Here is a 21383-nt window from a genome sequence, read left to right on the forward strand (position 1 = left end):
GTTAATTCCAAAAGTCAGTGAAACACATCCCGACCCAATGTCTCTAGGCTACGATGCAATCTTTCAGCTTTGTATTTGGCTTTCATTTGCATTTTTCTAGACAGTCAAAAACAAAAGAGTAATTATTTTAAAAATTGAAAGAATGAAGCATTTCCATGAACAAAAACAGCTTCCAGTCAAGACCACAACAATGGTTTGAAGTTACAATGCAAAGGCAGGCTTGCATTGAACCAGCTATGGTAAGACGGAGTCACCATAGGGTACATCGAGCCAGCCAGGAGTTGAACCTAGAATCTTCTGATCCGTAGTCAGACGCGTTATCCATTGCGCCACTGGCCCAGTGTGAGGAATCAATTGAGACCATAATGCACAATCTCCAGAATCATGATAGTTTGGCTGAAAATGGAAATGATGGGAACATAGAGTGAGAAGCTTTGGCCATTTATCACAAAAAGATGTCCCATAAGTCACAAGACTTGGTATGTGTTTAATTTGAAACAAGCACTATGTTTGACAGTTATCTGGATCATGAGCCATGGTCTCTGTAGTGAGTAAAGACTTGTGCTATTTGATTTTGTGATCAATTTTAAAGTTAAAAGCAACATGAAGTAAAACTAAGGGGAGCTTGTATAGGTCATAACTGTCAGAGGCTACCACCCACAAATAACAACCTACAATAACCTCACTGGACGTCAGCATAGTGTCAAAAGAACTGCCCCGTGTGAGGGTCGATCGCATGACCTTCAGATTATGAGACTGACGCGCTACCTACTGTGCCAACGAGGCCAGGATAGACCTGCTGGTGCAACGTTTTACGTCCCAGAATAACAAAATATTATGCATCATTCAGTGTGCCTGGGTGGGCTTCTTGTGACCACGTTACTGGTTATTTCCAAAAGTCAGTGAAACACATCCCGACCCAATGTCTCTAGGCTACGATGCAATCTTTCAGCTTTGTATTTGGCTTTCATTTGCATTTTTCTAGACAGTCAAAAACAAAAGAGTAATTCTTTTGAAAATTGAAATAATGAAGCATTTCCATGAACAAAAACAGCTTCCAGTCAAGACCACAACAATGGTTTTGAAGTTACAATGCAATGTCAGGCTTGCATTGAACCAGCTATGGTAAGACAGAGTCACCATAGGTTACATCGAGCCAGCCAGGAGTTGAACCTAGAATCTTCTGATCTGTAGTCAGATCCATTATACATTGCACCACTTGCCCTATGTGAGCAATCAATTGAGACCATAATGCAGTCTCCAGAATCATGATAGTTTGGTTGAAAACGGAAATTATGGGAACATAGAGTGAGAAGCTTTGGCCATTTATCACAAAAAGATGTCCCATAAGTCACAAGACTTGGTATGTGTTTAATTTGAAACAAGCACTATGTTTGACAGTTATCTGGATCATGAGCCATGGTCTCTGTAGTGAGTAAAGACTTGTGCTATTTGATTTTGTGATCAATTTTAAAGTTAAAAGCAACATGAAGTAAAACTAAGGGGAGCTTGTATAGGTCATAACTGTCAGAGGCTACCACCCACAGATAACAAGCTACAATAACCTCACTGGACATCAGCATAGTGTCAAAAGAAGTGCCCCGTGTGAGGGTCGAACTCACGACCTTCAGATTATGAGACTGACGCGCTACCTACTGCGCCAACGAGGCCAGGATAGACCTGCTGGTGCAACGTTTTACGTCCCAGAACAACAAAATATTATGCATCGTTCAATGTGCCTGGGTGGGCTTCTTGTGATCACGTTACTGGTTATTTCCAAAAGTCAGTGAAACACATCCCGACCCAATGTCTCTAGGCTACGATGCAATCTTTCAGCTTTGTATTTGGCTTTCATTTGCATTTTTCTAGACAGTCAAAAACAAAAGAGTAATTCTTTTGAAAATTGAAAGAATGAAGCATTTCCATGAACAAAAACAAAAGCGGCTTCCAGTCAAGACCACAACAATGGTTTGAAGTTACGATTCAATGTCAGGCTTGAATTGAACCAACAATGGTAAGACGGAGTCAATATAGGTTACATCGAGCCAGCCAGGAGTTGAACCTAGAATCTTCTGATCCGTAGTCAGACGCGTTATCCATTGCGGCACTGGCCCATTGTGAGCAATCAATTGAGACCATAATGCACAGTCTCCAGAATCATGATAGTTTGGTTGAAAATGGAAATGATGGGAACATAGAGTGAGAAGCTTTGGCCATTTATCACAAAAAGATGTCCCATAAGTCACAAGACTTGGTATGTGTTTAATTTGAAACAAGCACTATGTTTGACAGTTATCTGGATCATGAGCCATGGTCTCTGTAGTGAGTAAAGACTTGTGCTATTTGATTTTGTGATCAATTTTAAAGTTAAAAGCAACATGAAGTAAAATTAAGGGGAGCTTGTATAGGTCATAACTGTCAGAGGCTACCACCCACAAATAACAAGCTACAATAACCTCACTGGACGTCAGCATAGTGTCAAAAGAAGTGCCGCGTGTGAGGGTCGAACTCACGACCTTCAGATTATGAGACTGACGCGCTACCTACTGCGCCAACGAGGCCAGGATAGATCTGCTGGTGCAACGTTTTACGTCCGAGAACAACAAAATATTATGCATCGTTCAATGTGCCTGGGTGGGCTTCTTGTGATCACGTTACTGGTTATTTCCAAAAGTCAGTGAAACACATCCCGACCCAATGTCTCTAGGCTACGATGCAATCTTTCAGCTTTGTATTTGGCTTTCACTTGCATTTTTCTAGACAGTCAAAAACAAAAGAGTAATTCTTTTCAAAATTGAAAGAATGAAGGATTTCCAAGAAAAAAAACAAAAGCGGCTTCCAGTCAAGACCACAACAATGGTTTGAAGTTACAATGCAATGTCAGGCTTGCATTGAACCAGCTATGGTAAGACAGAGTCACCATAGGATACATCGAGCCAGCCAGGAGTTGAACCTAGAATCTTCTGATCCGTAGTCAGACGCGTTATCCATTGCGGCACTGGCCCTATGTGAGCAATCAATTGAGACCATAATGCACAGTCTCCAGAATCATGATAGTTTGGTTGAAAATGGAAATGATGGGAACATAGAGTGAGAAGCTTTGGCCATTTATCACAAAAAGATGTCCCATAAGTCACAAGACTTGGTATGTGTTTAATTTGAAACAAGCACTATGTTTGACAGTTATCTGGATCATGAGCCATGGTCTCTGTAGTGAGTAAAGACTTGTGCTATTTGATTTTGTGATCAATTTTAAAGTTAAATGCAACATGAAGTAAAAATAAGGGGGGCTTGTATAGGTCATAACTGTCAGAGGCTACCACCCACAAATAACAACCTAAAATAACCTCACTGGACGTCAGCATAGTGTCAAAAGAACTGTCCCGTGTGAGGGTCAACTCACGACCTTCAGATTATGAGACTGACGCGCTACCTACTGCGCCAACGAGGCCAGTATAGACCTGCTGGTGCAACGTTTTACGTCCCAGAACAACAAAATATTATGCATCGTTCAGTTTGCCTGGGTGGGCTTCTTGTGATCACGTTACTGGTTATTTCCAAAAGTCAGTGAAACACATCCCGACCCAATGTCTCTAGGCTACGATGCAATCTTTCAGCTTTGTATTTGGCTTTCATTTGCATTTTTCTAGGCAGTCAAAAACAAAAGAGTAATTCTTTTAAAAATTGAAATAATGAAGCATTTCCATGAACAAAAGCGGCTTCCAGTCAAGACCACAACAATGGTTTGAAGTTACAATGCAATGTCAGGCTTGCATTGAACCAGCTATGGTAAGACGGAGTCACCATAGGTTACATCGAGCCAGCCAGGAGTTGAACCTAGAATCTTCTGATCCGTAGTCAGACGCGTTATCCATTGCGCCACTGGCCCTATGTGAGCAATCAATTGAGACCATAATGCACAATCTCCAGAATCATGATAGTTTGGTTGAAAATGGAAATGATGGGAACATAGAGTGAGAAGCTTTGGCCATTTATCACAAAAAGATGTCCCATAAGTCACAAGACTTGGTATGTGTTTAATTTGAAACAAGCACTATGTTTGACAGTTATCTGGATCATGAGCCATGGTCTCTGTAGTGAGTAAAGACTTGTGCTATTTGATTTTGTGATCAATTTTAAAGTTAAAAGCAACATGAAGTAAAATTAAGGGGGGCTTGTATAGGTCATAACTGTCAGAGGCTACCACCCACAAATAACAACCTACAATAACCTCACTGGACGTCAGCATAGTGTCAAAAGAACTGCCCCGTGTGAGGGTCGAACTCATGACTTTCAGATTATGAGACTGACGCGCTACCTACTGCGCCAACGAGGCCAGGATAGACCTGCTGGTGCAACGTTTTACGTCCCAGAAAAACAAAATATTATGCATCGTTCAATGTGCCTGGGGGGGCTTCTTGTGATCACGTTACTGGTTATTTCCAAAAGTCAGTGAAACACATCCCGACCCAATGTCTCTAGGCTACGATGCAATCTTTCAGCTTTGTATTTGGCTTTCATTTGCATTTTTCTAGACAGTCAAAAACAAAAGAGTAATTCTTTTAAAAATTGAAAGAATGAAGCATTTCCATGAACAAAAACAAAAGAGGCTTCCAGTCAAGACCACAACAATGGTTTGAAGTTACAATGCAATGTCAGGCTTGCATTGAACCAGCTATGATAAGACGGAGTCAATATAGGTTACATAGAGCCAGCCAGGAGTTGAACCTAGAATCTTCTGATCCGTAGTCAGATGCGTTATCCATTGCGCCACTAGCCCTATGTGAGCAATCAATTGAAACCATAATGCACAATCTCCAGAATCATGATAGTTTGGTTGAAAATGGAAATGATGGGAACATAGAGTGAGAAGCTTTGGCCATTTATCACAAAAAGATGTCCCATAAGTCACAAGACTTGGTATGTGTTTAATTTGAAACAAGCACTATGTTTGACAGTTATCTGGATCATGAGCCATGGTCTCTGTAGTGAGTAAAGACTTGTGCTATTTGATTTTGTGATCAATTTTAAAGTTAAAAGCAACATGAAGTAAAACTAAGGGGAGCTTGTATAGGTCATAACTGTCAGAGGCTACCACCCACAAATAACAAGCTACAATAACCTCACTGGACGTCAGCATAGTGTCAAAAGAACTGTCCCGTGTGAGGGTCAAACTCACGACCTTCAGATTATGAGACTGACGCACTTCCTACTGCGCCAACGAGGCCAGTATAGACCTGCTGGTGCAACGTTTTACGTCCCAGAACAACAAAATATTATGCATCGTTCAGTGTGCCTGGGTGGGCTTCTTGTGATCACGTTACTGGTTATTTCCAAAAGCCAGTGAAACACATCCCGACCCAATGTCTCTAGGCTACGATGCAATCTTTCAGCTTTGTATTTGGCTTTCATTTGCATTTTTCTAGACAGTCAAAAACAAAAGAGTAATTCTTTTAAAAATTGAAAGAATGAAGCATTTCCATGAACAAAAACGTCTTCCAGTCAAGACTACAACAATGGTTTGAAGTTACAATGCAATGTCAGGCTTGCATTGAACCAGCTATGGTAAGACGGAGTCACCATAGGTTACATCGAGCCAGCCAGGAGTTGAACCTAGAATCTTCTGATCCGTAGTCAGACGCGTTATCCATTGCGCCACTGGCCCTATGTGAGCAATCAATTGAGACCATAATGCACAATCTCCAGAATCATGATAGTTTGGCTGAAAATGGAAATGATGGCAACATAGAGTGAGACTCTTTGGCCATTTATCACAAAAAGATGTCCCATAAGTCGCAAGACTTGGTATGTGTTTAATTTGAAACAAGCACTATGTTTGACAGTTATCTGGATCATGAGCCATGGTCTCTGTAGTGAGTAAAGACTTGTGCTATTTGATTTTGTGATCAATTTTAAAGTTAAAAGCAACATGAAGTAAAACTAAGGGGAGCTTGTATAGGTCATAACTGTCAGAGGCTACCACCCACAAATAACAAGCTACAATAACCTCACTGGACGTCAGCATAGTGTCAAAAGAACTGCCTCGTGTGAGGGTCGAACTCACGACCTTCAGATTATGAGACTGACGCGCTACCTACTGCGCCAACGAGGCCAGGATAGACCTGCTGGTGCAACGTTTTACGTCCCAGAACAACAAAATATTATGCATCGTTCAATGTGCCTGGGTGGGCTTCTTGTGATCACGTTACTGGTTATTTCCAAAAGTCAGTGAAACACATCCCGACCCAATGTCTCTAGGCTACGATGCAATCTTTCAGCTTTGTATTTGGCTTTCATTTGCATTTTTCTAGACAGTCAAAAACAAAAGAGTAATTCTTTTCAAAATTGAAAGAATGAAGCATTTCCATGAACAAAAACAAAAGCGGCTTCCAGTCAAGACCACAACAATGGTTTGAAGTTACAATGCAATGTCAGGCTTGCATTCAACCAGCTATGGTAAGAAGGAGTCACCATAGGTTACATCAAGCCAGCCAGGAGTCAAACCTAGAATCTTCTATTCCGCAGTCAGGCGCGTTATCCATTGGCGCAGTGGATAATGCTTCTGAGAGCTGACTGAGAAGTTTGCAGCCACGAACAAAACTGTCAGCAGCAAGGTAAAAAAGAAGCCTTTTCTGTGTTTTAAAAAAGAACCAACAATGCATGCAGGATAGTTGCATTCCAGGACCAGGGTTCCCTACCCTGAGATAAGTATGGATGTATCTTCTTTGACACGCTGGGGGGTTAAAATGACATCATCACAAAAGGTGCTCTTGAGGGTCCTGTAGTCATGAATCACCTGCAAATCAATTCTTAATAAATACATACAGTCTGCTAGACAATCTCTTAGAGCAGAAATATGAAGCCATGGTCCTCAAATGCTGCTATCCTACACAACTGATTAACAGGCTTCTGCTGAGCTTGGTGAACTGATGAACTGGTATGTTCTGAAGAATCAGGTGTGTTGGAGCAGGAAAAAAATGTAAATATGCTGGATACAGGCCCTAAATTACCAGGATTGCCCACCCCTGTCTTATAGGCTTTATAATCAAGATTTCACCATGGAGCTTCAGCGTCACTGTAATGAAAGATTTCAGTCATTTTTTCTTTCAACATAACTTGCAGTACTAACCTGTGAGGCAAATAATACATTGCTTCTGGTCTCCCAGATGGGCATTTAGACTGTTGAACAGGACGAATAATGTGAGTGTTCCAGTATTGCTTATGTTCGTTCAGTTCTTCCTGCAGGACATCCAGAAAACAGTACTGGAGCAGCCTTGTGTGGTCACTGCTGCCATTAAACAGATGCCTCTCCCTCAGGTCACCAAACAGCTCCAACCAAAATTGAATCCTAGTATGATAACACACATTGTACAGCATAAGACAATGGCTGACCTATGACCTGTTGTTGTTTTGTACATTTGAACAATAAAAAAAGTTAGAGATAAAAACTGCTTGCGAAAGTAGGACCACCAGCTTTCAATGCGCTGGTTAGACATTGATGTACCATACATATGACTTCTAGCTCCTGCAAATTCATCTGTTTGCTCTGATCTCAAGCAACATTGAAGTGCTGCCATAAGTCCATTTTCTGTGCCACAGTCAGTGCAACGACGTGATGGAAAAACACCAAACTCAGCAACACAATTTATATAGTTTTGGGCAATCACAGTAGTATCTTTGTTGGATTTTCCACAAGTGAGCCACATAATCTTTCTTGAGAATCCATCAATACAGCCACTGATTCCAATTCCAAAAGGTTTCAGTTTATCATACCCATCAACATGCCAGACTTCATTTGATCCCAATGAATGGTATGTTCTTCTGGCAAACCTTCTTCTCAAACGATTTTCTATCCCAGATGGATCAACTTCTCTCATGAGGAGCATTACATCCTTTCTTCGGACAGTGAAAGAGTACTTTTGTTTCAGAATCTGCCACATTGCTCGGTAGCCCAAAAGTTTGCCAGATCCTTGAAGTTCCTCGACTATAGCTGCCCACACAGTAGCAATTGGAGTGTAGTTAATTCTCCTAGTAAGGTCTGCATCCCGTAGTCTTCTTTTTAAAGAGTTGAGACTCAATGAAATATTGTGCTTTATTGCCAGGAAATCAGTTATTACTTCTAAAGTATGACCCTCAGTAAAATACTTATGGATAAGTCCTTCCACCTCTGTTGCTTCAGAACCTGTGAATGAGAATATGAAAACTATTTTAGACACAATATCCACAGCATATACACACTTTGATAGCCTGTTTTAGACAATTGTTAATTATTAAATAAAGCAGGACACAGTTTGTTGGTTATTTAGCTTCATTTTTGTTATTCAACGTTAAAAAAACAGCATTAATAAAACAATTACCTTCTGCTTGATGACTTCTTAAAAACTCAATATTTCTGCCACATTGTTACGTCCCCTTTTCAGTGGGGCCTGTAAGTGCTTGTGGTTATTATTGTATTTTTTTATTGTGGCATACACATTGTGGAGCGGCGGAGCGGAAGAAATCTGTTGGCGAGTGAGAACCAGGAAGAGCGTCTCATCTCCATGGCGACGTTGGGGATTCCCTCAAAATGAACGTGCGACAGTGATGTCATCCAGGAACCCTGGTCGAAGCGCGGAGAGTCCAGCTGCATGAGATGAGGACAGATTATTTCAGCTGTGCCGGAGAGGATAAAGACGACGTGGGATCAGCTGTTCAGGGAGCAACTCTTACCCATGGGTTGTCTCCCTGCTCCTCATTCCCTTTGAGTTCCGTGTCCGATTGTAATCAAATAGAGTGTGCTTGTTTTAGAGGTCCTACGCTAGACAGATGGTGGTTATAGTTTCGTTTATTAGATTTGTTTATCTTGATCCAGAAGTGTAGAACACCAGCCTTTAATTTGTAAAGTCTTAGAGGTTCCAGCTAAACCAGAAAGCTTGGTATATTTTGTTGTATTTTATTCCTGGGGCTTGTTCCCCAGCCCTTTTCCCTTTGTGTAACTGGTATTATCCTGTGAGGCGGTTATATCCCCTCCTTTTATGTTATTAAAAGATATTGTTATTTAACAGCCCTACGACTCCTCCCACTCCTTTTACCTTCATTTAATTACCTGTGCCCGGATCCTAAACTTGAGTCGTAACAAAGTGGGGGCTCGTCCGGGATTTGCCGGTTACATATAAGATTTACCCTCAGTAACAAAGTGTTGTTTCGTTGTGGGGTTGTTTGTAATAATTTCTTTTCTGTGATCATGTCTATCTTCGACGTGGAAACCTTCATGAGGGCGCCTTCACGTGGACAACTGGAAGAGTGTTGTAAGCCAGATTTATTAGAAGTAGCTGCTTACTTGGGTCTCACTGGGGTTCAGCACATGCTGAAGAACGCCCTGAAGGAGGAGGTTCTGTCCGTGATGGAGCGGAGAAAGCTGCTGTCACCCCTGAGTGGTCTTGCTGTCTTGCCTTTTCAGAGTGAGGACTGTGTTGACGGTAAAGAGGAGGACATTGCTGAGGCGTGTGGTGCGACAGAGGATGCGGCCGACGGGATGAGGACCCCTGAAAGGGGTGAGGACCGTCACTCTCCTCCACCAACCCTCCCACGATTTGACCCGGATTCTCCAGGTTCGCGGAGCGATTCTCTTGACCACGCTCGCTTTCAATATCGTTTGGCTCGCCTGAAGCAGGAGGCAGAGAATAAACAATGTGAAAGAGACTTCGAAATGAGGAAATTGGAACTTGAGGCAGACACCAGAATAAAGCTGAAACGACCGGAGCTGGAGGTTCAGGCTCAGCTTCCAAGCAGAAGAGCTGATCAGACGACTAAAGGGCTGACGACTGCTGCAGAACAGATTGACGTCGGGAAGTGCATGATGCTGATGCCACCTTTCCGTGAGGCCGAAGTGGACAGCTACTTTGCCGCGTTTGAGTGCATTGCTACTTCACTCAGTTGGCCGCAGGAAGTGTGGACTCTGCTGTTACATTGCAAACTGACAGGCAAGGCTCAAGAGGTAATGTCTGCTTTGTCTGTGCATGATTTTTCTTACTATGACCGTGTAAAAGAAGCAGTTTTGCAGGCATATGAGCTGGTTCCAGAAGCCTATCGGCAAAAGTTCAGATCTCTTAGGAAATGGGACGAGGAGCAGACATATGTAGAATTTTCCAGAGAGAAAAGCATTTTGTTTGATAAATGGGTTATGGCGTCAAAAGTGATTAGTCTGACTGAGTTACGAGAGCTTGTTTTACTGGAAGAGTTCAAAAGGTGTCTTCCAGAGAAGATTGTTCTGTATTTAAACGAATAAAAGGTACATACCTTATCTGCTGCTGCAGTTTTGGCAGATGAATTTATGCTGACTCATCGTATAAAGATTGAGAACAGGCCTACCAATGTAAAACCCCCAGGACGTCAGACAGAGGACGCCCGGAGTGAGCAGTGGAAATTCACAGCCACGATGTTTCTATTGTCATAAGTTGGGTCACATTGTGAAGAACTGTCTAATCTTAAAGAGTAAGAAAGATGTATCCCAGAGAGAAGTTGGTTTTACTGCAGAAACTGCATTCAAGGGGCATGTGCAAAGCAGAGATAGGGGATTTGATCCATTTGTGTTCAAAGGCACAGTCCATGTGGGTGAGAATGACTCAGACTCGGTGCAAATTGAAATACTGAGGGACACAGGAGCCTCGCAGACACTGATTCTAGAGTCTGTGCTTCCTTTTAATGTTTCCAGTTGTACAAATGTTTCAGTACTTTTGAGAGGTTTGTCCTCTGATGTTATTTCGTGTCCTGTGCATGAGGTAAATTTGAAGAGTGAACTGGTCACAGGAAAGTTTAAAGTGGCTGTATGCAAGACGTTGCCTGTGGCCGGGGTCCACATGTTGCTAGGAAATGACATTGCAGGGGGCGCTGTAATTCCTGTCCCACAAGTCATAACCCAACCTCAGAACTTAACTTGTGTAAATCCACCCCCCGGTATCTCCCCCTCATGTGTTGTCACAAGAGCAGGGGCAGTTAAAAGCGGTGATGATCTCATGAATGTATCCTCTTTGTTTGAAGAAGCGGACTTCAGTTCTCCCCTACATGAACTGTCTGAAGAAAGCAGTTCAGTAGAAACCGAAGTACAAGACTTTAAAGATAGTCCAACCAAACGTGTAGTTTCTCGCTCGACCTTGAGATTGGAGCAGAAAAATGACAAAACACTAAGCAAATGTTTTGAGGCTGTGGCTAACACAGATGCCACGTCCTCTGGTTACTATGTGGAGAACGATCTCTTAATGAGACGGTGGGTAAATCCAAAACAGTTAACTTCCCCAAGTGTTAGTGTTAACCAGATTGTAATTCCGGAATGTTACAGACATCAAGTTCTCGCTCTAGCGCATGAAAGCCGTTGGTCGGGTCATTTGGGGATACGTAAAACTTATCAGGCTCTCCTTGGTCACTTCTTTTGGCCTGGTATGAAGAAGGATGTTGCTCGATTTTGTATGACATGTCATACATGTCAAATGGTGGGAAAGCCAAACCAACCTTTAAAGCCAATCCCTTTAACTCCAATTCCCGTAATAGAGAACCCGTTTGACCACATAATAGTTGACTGTGTTGGTCCGTTGCCTCGTACCAAGTCTGGGAAAAAGTACTTGCTAACTATAATGTGTACCGCTACCCGATTCCCTGAAGCAATACCGCTGGCCTCCATTACAACTAAATCAGTTATCAGAGCTCTAACTAATTTCTTTTCACTCTTTGGCCTTCCGAGAGTGGTACAGACAGACCAAGGCTCTAACTTTAAATCTGAGCTATTTAAAAAGGTGACCCAAACATTAGGGATCCAGCATGTAATGTCTTCAGCCTACCATCCAGAGTCGCAGGGAGCGTTAGAAAGGTGGCACCAAACCTTAAAGAGCATGTTGCGAAAGTACTGTTACAGTTCAAAGAACAGTGGGATGAAGGTTTACCTTTCCTACTGTTTGCGTCAAGAGAAGCCTCACAAGAATAATTGGGATTTAGTCCGTCTCAGTTGGTTTTTGGTCACTCACCTAGAGGTCCGTTGCAAGCGTTGAAGGAAAATTTCTTGCAAACTGAGATTGCAAAGAAGGTGAATGTCAACAAATATGTTAAGTCCTTCAGATCACGACTGCATTTGGCCAATGAAGTGGCTCGTAAACACTTGCTGGAGGCACAGGTAAACATGAAAGCTCACTCTGATAAAAAGGCAAGTTTGCAGGAGTTTCAACCAGGTGACCAGGTATTAATGTTAAAGCCTGTCACTGGAGACTCATTGTCGGTACGTTTTGACGGTCCATTTGTGGTTAGTGGTAAAGTAAGTGAGAACACTTACAAGATAAATACTCCTGGTAGAAAGCACTCTGTTAGGGTTTGTCATGGCAACCTCTTGAAACCATATCTTTCTCCAACTCAGGGGGTGTCCGGAGAGTTACCAGTGTGCGCAGCTGTTTCCCCCCCGGCCATCGAACCTCAGGAAGAGTTAAGACGAAGTTCCATTGGGGTTGTGAGTCCCCGATTGAAGAACTCACAGGCGTTGCTTGCTCTAGATGATAAGTTATCGCATTTACCACCTGAACAACGGGGTGATATATTGGCATTAATAAATGCTAACTTGGAGTTATTTTCGGACATTCCAACAGTTACTAATGTCTGCCAACATGAAATTACGCTATTAACGGACACCCCTATTAAACAGCATCCGTACAGGGCCAGTCCTGAGAAAGGTGCCCTAATGAAACAAGAAACTGATTACCTGTTGCAAAATGAATTAGCTGTCCCCAGTTATAGTCCATGGAGTTCGCCTTGTTTGGTTGAGAAAAAACCTGATGGTTCACCTAGACTTATTACAGATTACAGAAAAATAAATGCTGTAACAGTTGCTGATTCGTATCCGCTCCCGCGTATTGATGACTGTATCGACAGAGTGGGTATGTCAAGATTTGTGACCAAGATTGACCTGTTAAAAGGCTACAGTATGATTGGAGAGTCAGAAGATTTCTCCTGCAAAATGGACAAAACATATTCTGTAAAAAAGAGAAAAAGGGCAAGTTAGTAAGTAAGTTTAGACAACTAACTTTATGTGCAACAGCTACATATGTTCTCCTCAGGGGCCAGAACAGCAAACAGACACTTGGAACATGGATACACAGGATATGAGGATTGAGTTGATTTGAGGATTACAAAGGTAAAAATCAGACCAAATTATAAAAAATAAAATCAAATGAACCCTCTGTGACAGAATGTTGCACTTCGAATTTCACATTTTAATCATCAATTTATGTTCCTCGATACAACTAAATTCCATATTTTTATTTTGGTGAGGATTCTTATTAAATAAGTAGCTTAACTTCAGTTCAACCTAATTTTACTCACATCTCTAAATATCTGTAAGAATGCAGTTTGAAGTTAATATCGCTCAGGTTCATTTGAACTGAATTACAGAAGATAACCATGAGATGAGTTTTGGCCATTTAGCGATTAATGTATGTAATTAAGCTAAGAGCTCTCGTCACTTATGCTTGCTGAATAGTTTATAGCTTATTATTTTCTTTCAATATATAATCTTTGCTGGATGTCGTTGCTATATTACGACGTGGCTATTTTCTGAGCGCTAAAGTTGATATATACGATGAAACCCCTTTTGTTCCAACACAACACAATAAAGTCATTTATCTTTAAAACAACATACTTCAACACTACGTTAACTGAACGAACATTTTACTTACTTTTCCACTCGAAAACTCCCACTACCTTATTTCTTTGTTGTGGTCCTTCTTCTCCTTTATCTTCGTCAACGATGTGGCGCATTACCGCCAACTACTGGTTCCGGTTTTAGCAGAACTTCCATGGCAGCGTCATTTCCGCTTTAGCATAACTTCTGTTGTAGCTTTTCTGGTGTTGTGTTGTGGGTTTTGTTGTGTTGTGGGTTGTGTTGTGTTGTGGGCTTTGTTGTGTTGTGGGTTGTGTTGTGCTGTGGGTTTTGTTGTGTTGTGGGTTTTGTTGTGTTGTGGGTTGTGTTGTGTTGTGGGTTTTGTTGTGTTGTGGGTTGTGTTGTCTTGTGTTGTGGGTTGTGTTGTCTTGTGTTGTGGGTTTTGTTGTGTTGTGGGTTGTGTTGTGTTGTGGGTTTTGTTGTGTTGTGGCTTTTGTAATTTGCTGACCCTTCTGGGCCACCATACCTAGACGCCAGAAGGGATGTAACACCCTGATGCGCGCACAGATGAGCTGACATTTGAATCGTTACACACATCGCGGAGGTACATAACTAAATCAATCAAGAAAGGATTCCCATCAGAACATCAGAGCATTATACTGGACATTGTGCTCAGCGCAGCTCGCAGCGCACACGGTGGACAGTGAGCTGAAGCTCTGTATAGGGGTTTGGAGTGCAGTGCAGAACCACAGCGCATGCGGTAAGATTTCCTCCCACTGAAGCGGTCTGGAAACCCTGTCTCTCTGAGGGATGTGTCACGTGGAAAAATGTTCGCTGATTATGAAACTTTGGCTGAATAGCGCTTGTTCCCGATATTGGAGATGCATGATGCATCCAGTCTGTCTGAGGCAGAATAGCCTCTTCAGCTCAGAAAGCACATGTAGAGACATTTGATTACGCTTTGCTTTTACTGGAAGATGGATTTATTTATTTATTCCAAAAATGTCGGTGATTTTGCCACATGAATAACCATAAAAACTACCAGTGTACATGTACCCCTATGAAAGAGTCCTACGTCAAGAGGTAAATATTAGAAGTGCAGGTACTGCAATCTGGTGCCTGTCACACGGGTGTAGACTAAATATTAATGAAAAATGAATGAAAATTAAATTGTGAATTTTAACTTTATATTTTAGAAATAAAAATGACGGGGAAAAACATTTATGATGTCTTTTTAAATTAAATTTTCTAGCGCGACCTGCCTGCTTCACTTACATCACTGCTCATTAAGGCCCGTCTAAAATTACCATGGTCCACCCAAAAATGAAAACCTGGTGCTGCGCCTGCCTCTCACGCTAAACCAGCGCCTGCACTCTCCAAACGTGCATCACGCACAGTGTAGGGCATGAAAAAAAAAACAGATTACATTAATTATAGCATTAGCTGCTAAACAACAAGCTGTCACAACCTGCCCTGTCTCCCCATTCTGTTCAGTCCTGTGTCTTTCCTAATTGCTCCCACCTGCCTCTCGTCTCCCAATCACTCCAGATGTCAGCTCCTTGTGTATTTAAACCCTCCCAGTTCTGTGTTCCTTGACTGTTTATTGTTTCAGTGTCTGCATGCTTCCCATTAAAGAACCTCTTAAAATGTCCTCATCAGCCTGCCTTTTTTTTCCCCCCTGCGGTTGGATCCTCACCACCTCAAGTCAACTCACCTGCGCACCGTTACACATGCACACAAACAACACATAAGTAATAATTTAACTGGCGTTATTTCACACACAGAATCCCATCTGTAAAATCCAAGCCGATGTGCTTTTTTCCGCTCTTGTTGTGATGGGACGAGCATGCCCGGTACTTTCTCTCAGAACCTTGAGCTGCGGCTGTGCGCACCGCCAAAATGACATGCTTTATTTAGAAATGCAGCCGCGTTGCCAGCCGATGTTGACGGAGCTTCAGTCCTGAATGTTTTTCTTTTTCACTCATCAGCCACAGATCGCTTGCTCACAGCATGCTGGGCTTCCTACCGTCGTGACTCACTCACGTTACCTCTCCTACATTTGTTGGTGACGCAGTGAATTACCGCTTCACCATGTAGAATGTAGAGCTCAATATTTATAACCCCCTCCAAAGCTCTTATTGGTCGGCGAATTGTCCACTCCCAACCATCGACATAAATATACTGGACATCTCCTTTCCATAGGCTCCAATATCACGTTTTTGTACTAAAATGGGAGGTGGCCACCACCGCCATTTTGACCGTGTCACAGGTTCCATCAAGCCCAGACAATTCCACAAAAGGGAAGAGAGGTGGAGCTGAGGGTGGGGCTGTAAGGCTGGGATCAACTGATGACACCCGGTCGAACTAGCTACAAGCTAACCTGAAGCTAACCCAAAGCTAATGCGGAGGTGGGAGCTAAGCTAACGGCGGTAGCAAACTAGCTACAACCGGAGTTAACTGTGCACAACACCAGAGCTTCTGAGTCAGAGGTACGCCGGGCTGACTGCTGGGTAAAACCGGGTGGAACACAGAGGTCTCCAAAAGCTCCACAAGCCGGCAGCCGCACAGCAGACAAGCGCTGCTGCGATCTGAGATTCGCAGAGCTGCCGCTGGGGAGAACCGGGTCGAAAGGTTTCCATCCCAGAGCTCCACAAGCCATCAGCCCGCGCAGCAAACAGAAGCCGTGATCAGACAGAGATGCACCGGGCTGCAGGGAGGGGAGAACGGGTGGAAAACATCGGTCTCCCGAGAGCTCGACAAGCCGATAGTCGGAACCCAGCTCCACCAACATGTTATATTTCAACCCATTTTCTAAAGTGCAGCGTTATGTTAAATGCACTGGGTTTTACCCTATTACATTTAAATTTCATGGTTAAACAGTACATGTTAAAATCTAAGCTCAGCTCGGCAGTGACCTAAAATAAATAAATATAATTTTACTTACTGAAAAAAATGAAGTGGAGACACCTTGGGTGCTCTATTAGTGCAATTAATGCCACAGCAAGTCATTTTGTCCAACAATTGCACAAAAAATATCCAAACAAGAATACACAAACACAAGAGACTCAAAATCCCGGAGCAGTTTCCAAGCCAGACCGAGGCTCTACTGAGGCCTTTCCTTGGAGCTAGCTCTGTGGTCACGTGGGTCTGAGGCTGCGGTCACGTGGGTCTGATGCTCATTAATTTTACAGAATTTTAGGCTTTTAATACACTTTAACAGAAGAGTGAGAAAATATATCACCCCCCTCAGAGTTGTCATGAGTGTAAACTAGATAATTTAAACAAAAAACATGTTTTGGTACCAGGCTGTAAACATGTTTATTTCTGCTGTGAAATTGGTATTGTTAACATGGGAGTCAATGAGGATTTGCTCGCTTCTGACACCAGCCCCCAGCGGATGAGGGTGGAACTGCAATTTTTGGTAATTCCGGGTTGGGCCCAATTTTAGAGCCGCATTGTGGGGACTTGCTCCCAACCCCATGACTCAACCCCCATCTCACTCTCTGAAATGTTCAAAAGTTGGCAGCCCTGTAGTGTTAAGTATGTGTAATTTTCTATTTGGGGTGTTGGGGTGTTGTTTGAGACCACATCAGATGAGCAAACAGCTAACATTAGCTTAAATTCTAACTATAAATAACTAACGACATAAATATTACTTACATTATTATATGAATGTTTAACATTTCATATATACCTATGGATTAAATTTAGGCAAAAAGTTATTACCGTAGACCAGAAAACTTTCAAATTCAGATGTTCCATGCTAGTCTCAAACTGTGTAATCTTCTGGGTTGGGGGGATGGTTATGCAAAAGTCTCGCGATATTTCATGAAATAACGCGAGTATTAATATATCAAATACTCAATTGTAGTGGAATTTAAGGCAGAACAAAGCAACATGGGAGAGAACCTGACTGTATGAGTTTCTAAACTAGTGTGTAGCTAAAATAACTGGTTTCAGCCAGTTGTGAGATGAGCCTTACCTCTCTGCTAACCGAAGCGATCTGAGCCTCGTCCATGCACGTTTCTGTCACATCAGTCAGAGATCAAGTGTTCTGAGAAAACGTCACCGAAAAAAAAAACGTTTTCTACCTATATTACATCATTCATGACTCTTTTGAGCAGAGAGCGGTAGAGGATGATTGGTGCGCAGCGCTCCGGGCTGCTGCGTCCAGCGCACGGTCCATTCTCAAAGTGGCGCAACCAAAAAACTATAATTAACACACGATCGTTCATGTCCGCACATGTTCTCTACTTTCTGTCTTATTTCTGCCTGAAGCGCTCTGCTACTGCGCAGCTCATCACCTGTGCAGCGTGATTTCACCTCACTGACGCAGCATCGACGCGCACTCTGTTTTGCGGTCAGGAGATCCCTTTGATGTCCTCAAAAGTATCTGATGAGGTGAAAAAGTAAGAATCCAGGCAGCAGATTTTCTGGAGACTTTAGAGGAGATGCAGGAAGATGAGAGACAGACAGGACAGGAAAATAGTTAAATGAAAACAAGAAAACAAAACAAAGTGTTGAAAAGTAAAATATAGGTAATTTATCTCCACTACACGTTTTTACCTGTATGAAGCAATAAGTTACACACATGTCATTTATACATCTGATACAATTCAGATCACCTTCAAAACTCAGTCACACAGCCAGGGCCGTTTCAAGACATTTTGGGGGCCAAGGCAAAACAGAACTGGGCTCCCCAGAAGCCTCTGTGTAATTCATACCCTCTCCAGGAGTATTAGTTATACAGTGTTTATAAAAGCCCCTCAGACATTACTGACATGTTCTAATATTATCAGATGAAAAACTAACTTATCAGACATGCTGTCTCATCTGCTTCTTTTCTAAACTTGCAAAAAGTAACAAAACCATTTGAAAGCCACTATTTGTGGATTATCTGAAAGTTTCCAGTGTGACAACTTATTTTTTCATTGATCCTATCGTCTAATCTCACAGCTGAAACAAGCATCCTTAATAATATGTGCACAGGAAGCTTACCGATGTTGTAGTAAAACAAAAGGTATAATCATTTCTTATTAATAAAACCTTGTTGCAAAACTAAAGTAGAAAAATTAGATTTTGCATCAAATATGCTAAATATTTACATATGAATTGTTTTAGAGCCCTTTAATTGGCAGAATCTGATATTAATTTTAGTTCTTACAAAGAAATGGGTCCCAGCGTGGTTTGTGTGGCGTTGCCATAGTGTGACGTCATAGGCACAGATCCCCTGTGACCTTTTTTGGAAATGGAAATATGGTCACCCTATATTAAACAAACTGTCCACCCGGGCTTTTGCGCTGCACAGAGACGCTTCGCTGCCTATGACTTTGCTTTGAACGTCAGTTGAGAGTCAGTCTCATGCAGACTGACCTATGAAGAGAGGGCCTCAAGTTAAGACCCTCACCTCATTGGTCAGTCCACACGAGGTGGGCCAAAGTTTACCCTGAGCGGGTTACGTGATACCAGGCATTCAAGTATTGAGTATATTTACTGCATATTAGTGAAATATTCTGTATGTGACCATATTATGGTGATCCTTGGGTCGTGATGATGGAGCCCTTTAATATTGTTGCCCAGGGTACAACAAAGTGTTAATCTGGCCCTGCAGGTACTCCATTACCACAAACAGCTCGTCACCAACGTGTGGTCAGTGCAGGGACTGGGAATCGTGTTAAAGTTATTGAGGGGCGCATGGATTCCACTCAATATCAGCAGATTCTTGAGACCAATGTCCAGGAATGAGTGACAAAGCTGAAGCTGCACAGGGGCTGCATCTTACAACAGGACAATGACCCAAAACACTGCTCAAAATCTACTAAAACGTTCATGCAGAGGAACAAGTAGAACGTTCTGGAATGGCCATCTCAGTCCCCAGACCTGAATATTATGTGTGTGAGTGAAAAAGAGCAGTCTGTGCTTGGAAGCCATAATACCTGAAAGAACCAGAGATGTAGAGAAGAATGGTCCAAAATACCTTCAGAATCCAGACTCTCATTGGAAGCTATAGGAAGGCTATTGTTTCTGAAAAAGGAGGAACTACTAGATATTGAGTTTGTTTCATTTTTTGTGGTGCCTAAATTTCTGCACCTGCCTATTTTTGTTTAAACAATAATTGCTCACTAAATCCTATAAACTTTGTTTCACTTCTCAAACATCACTGTGTGTGTCTCCTGTATGATAAAAAACTTCACAGATTTTTTAAAAATTGTAACAACCAATGATTTATACAGGAAAAATCACGAAAATCATGAAGATTTACGCAGTCCAAACATTTGCATCCCACCATGTATTAAGAGGATCTGCAGCTGCAGGAAAAGGCATGTTTGAAGCAAAAAACTGCTTTGGGTGTTGTGCTCATGAGGATATAACAATGTAACATGGTGTAACGTGATGTAAGAGCAAAACATGACAGAATGATGGTTGAAACAAGATAACCGAGACAATAAATGAAATGATGGAATGTAAGCTTAGATGTTATGTAGCAAAACCTGATTAAGTGTCTTAGAAAATTGTGACGTCTGGCTTGTAAAATAAGTAGTGATGGGATTCATGGCTCTTTGGGAGCTGTTCTTTAGTCGGTTGTTTACGAGCCGTTCAAAAGACTGGCTCCTTTGAACCAAGCAAAGCCATGAGAGCCCGGGAGTGGTGGTGGTGGTGGTGGTGTGTGTGTGTGTGTGGGGGGGGGGGTTAAGAACAATGTGTTCCTCTGGCATCAGTGGGGTAACTCACATGTTCAAGAAATGAACTCTCTTTTATTAACTATTGTTTATCAATGTGGACAAATCAGAATTTGACAAGTTAAAGTGGGCGTTATCAAAACCCTCAGACACCACTCATTTCTCAAACACTTAGAGGTTATTCACCTAATGTGGAGTAAATCATTTTTATTAATAAAGTGAAGTTAATATGTTAAACATTCATAATAATATTATTAATGTGTGAGTATACTGATAAACAAATCATTATAAAAATTCAACAAAAATACAAATCTGGTGTAATTTTAGATCTGAAATTAATCATAGGAATAAACATTCATGTTAACCCATCATTCATTACTGTACAGCATTATTAAAACACTTTAGATTTAAAAGCATATTGTAGGTACCACAGAATATGATTGTAACAACCTGTCAAGTAAAGATTTTATGAGCCAAAAAAGCAAACTTTATTAAAAGGATTAGATCAAAAGTCTTGTGTCCTCAGAGGGCTCTTGGTGTCTTGTGAATAAGTTAAGGATACTGTTCAAGTTACTCATATCGAAGAAATTTATAAAGGATTGTGATTATGTTTACAAATAAGTTTATAAGTGTTTAGTAAGTTATTAAATGACCATTTACAAGGTATTAGGTACTATATATATAATTTATTACAAATAATCAATATTTAAGCATTTACAAATGCTTTAGAATTATTTATAACCCTAAAAACAACAGTTAAACTATACATTGTACATTTATCGGGTAACACTTTACAATAAGGGTCCTTTATTAACGTAATGTGCATTATTAGTATTATTAATAAGCTATTAAATAAAGCATTAACAACGGCTTCATATTAATGTTAATAAAAAGTAATGCAATACTTAGTGAGAAAATATCTGCCTCTGACACGTTTATATTGCCTAATAAAACAGAAATTAAAAAATATGTGAATTCTTTTTTTATTGCGAGATTCCGGCTGCTTTGGTGTGTTTTCTGTCTGTCAATGATTTCTTTTCAGTAAATTTCTTGTCTCAGATCATTCGTAGCTTCTGCTTATTTAGACA

At 41.6% G+C, this 21383-nt stretch overlaps 7 non-coding genes across 7 annotated transcripts; all 7 read right to left on the reverse strand.

Moving 5' to 3' along the window:
- Positions 1–266: 266 nt before the first annotated feature.
- Positions 267–339, reverse strand: trnar-acg (transfer RNA arginine (anticodon ACG)). Its single transcript has one exon. It is a non-coding gene; the product is annotated as a tRNA-Arg (tRNA).
- A 1258-nt stretch (positions 340–1597) lies between these two features.
- On the reverse strand, positions 1598–1670 carry trnam-cau (transfer RNA methionine (anticodon CAU)). The gene has a single exon. It is a non-coding gene; the product is annotated as a tRNA-Met (tRNA).
- An 818-nt stretch (positions 1671–2488) lies between these two features.
- On the reverse strand, positions 2489–2561 carry trnam-cau (transfer RNA methionine (anticodon CAU)). Its single transcript has one exon. It is a non-coding gene; the product is annotated as a tRNA-Met (tRNA).
- Positions 2562–3816: 1255 nt separating this feature from the next.
- trnar-acg (transfer RNA arginine (anticodon ACG)) lies at positions 3817–3889 on the reverse strand. The gene has a single exon. It is a non-coding gene; the product is annotated as a tRNA-Arg (tRNA).
- Positions 3890–4707: 818 nt separating this feature from the next.
- On the reverse strand, positions 4708–4780 carry trnar-acg (transfer RNA arginine (anticodon ACG)). The gene has a single exon. It is a non-coding gene; the product is annotated as a tRNA-Arg (tRNA).
- An 812-nt stretch (positions 4781–5592) lies between these two features.
- Positions 5593–5665, reverse strand: trnar-acg (transfer RNA arginine (anticodon ACG)). The gene has a single exon. It is a non-coding gene; the product is annotated as a tRNA-Arg (tRNA).
- A 374-nt stretch (positions 5666–6039) lies between these two features.
- trnam-cau (transfer RNA methionine (anticodon CAU)) lies at positions 6040–6112 on the reverse strand. The gene has a single exon. It is a non-coding gene; the product is annotated as a tRNA-Met (tRNA).
- Between the last annotated feature and the right edge of the window lie 15271 nt (positions 6113–21383).

This window comes from Nothobranchius furzeri, chromosome 18, assembly GCF_043380555.1.
Source record: "Nothobranchius furzeri strain GRZ-AD chromosome 18, NfurGRZ-RIMD1, whole genome shotgun sequence".
NCBI lineage: Eukaryota > Metazoa > Chordata > Actinopteri > Cyprinodontiformes > Nothobranchiidae > Nothobranchius > Nothobranchius furzeri.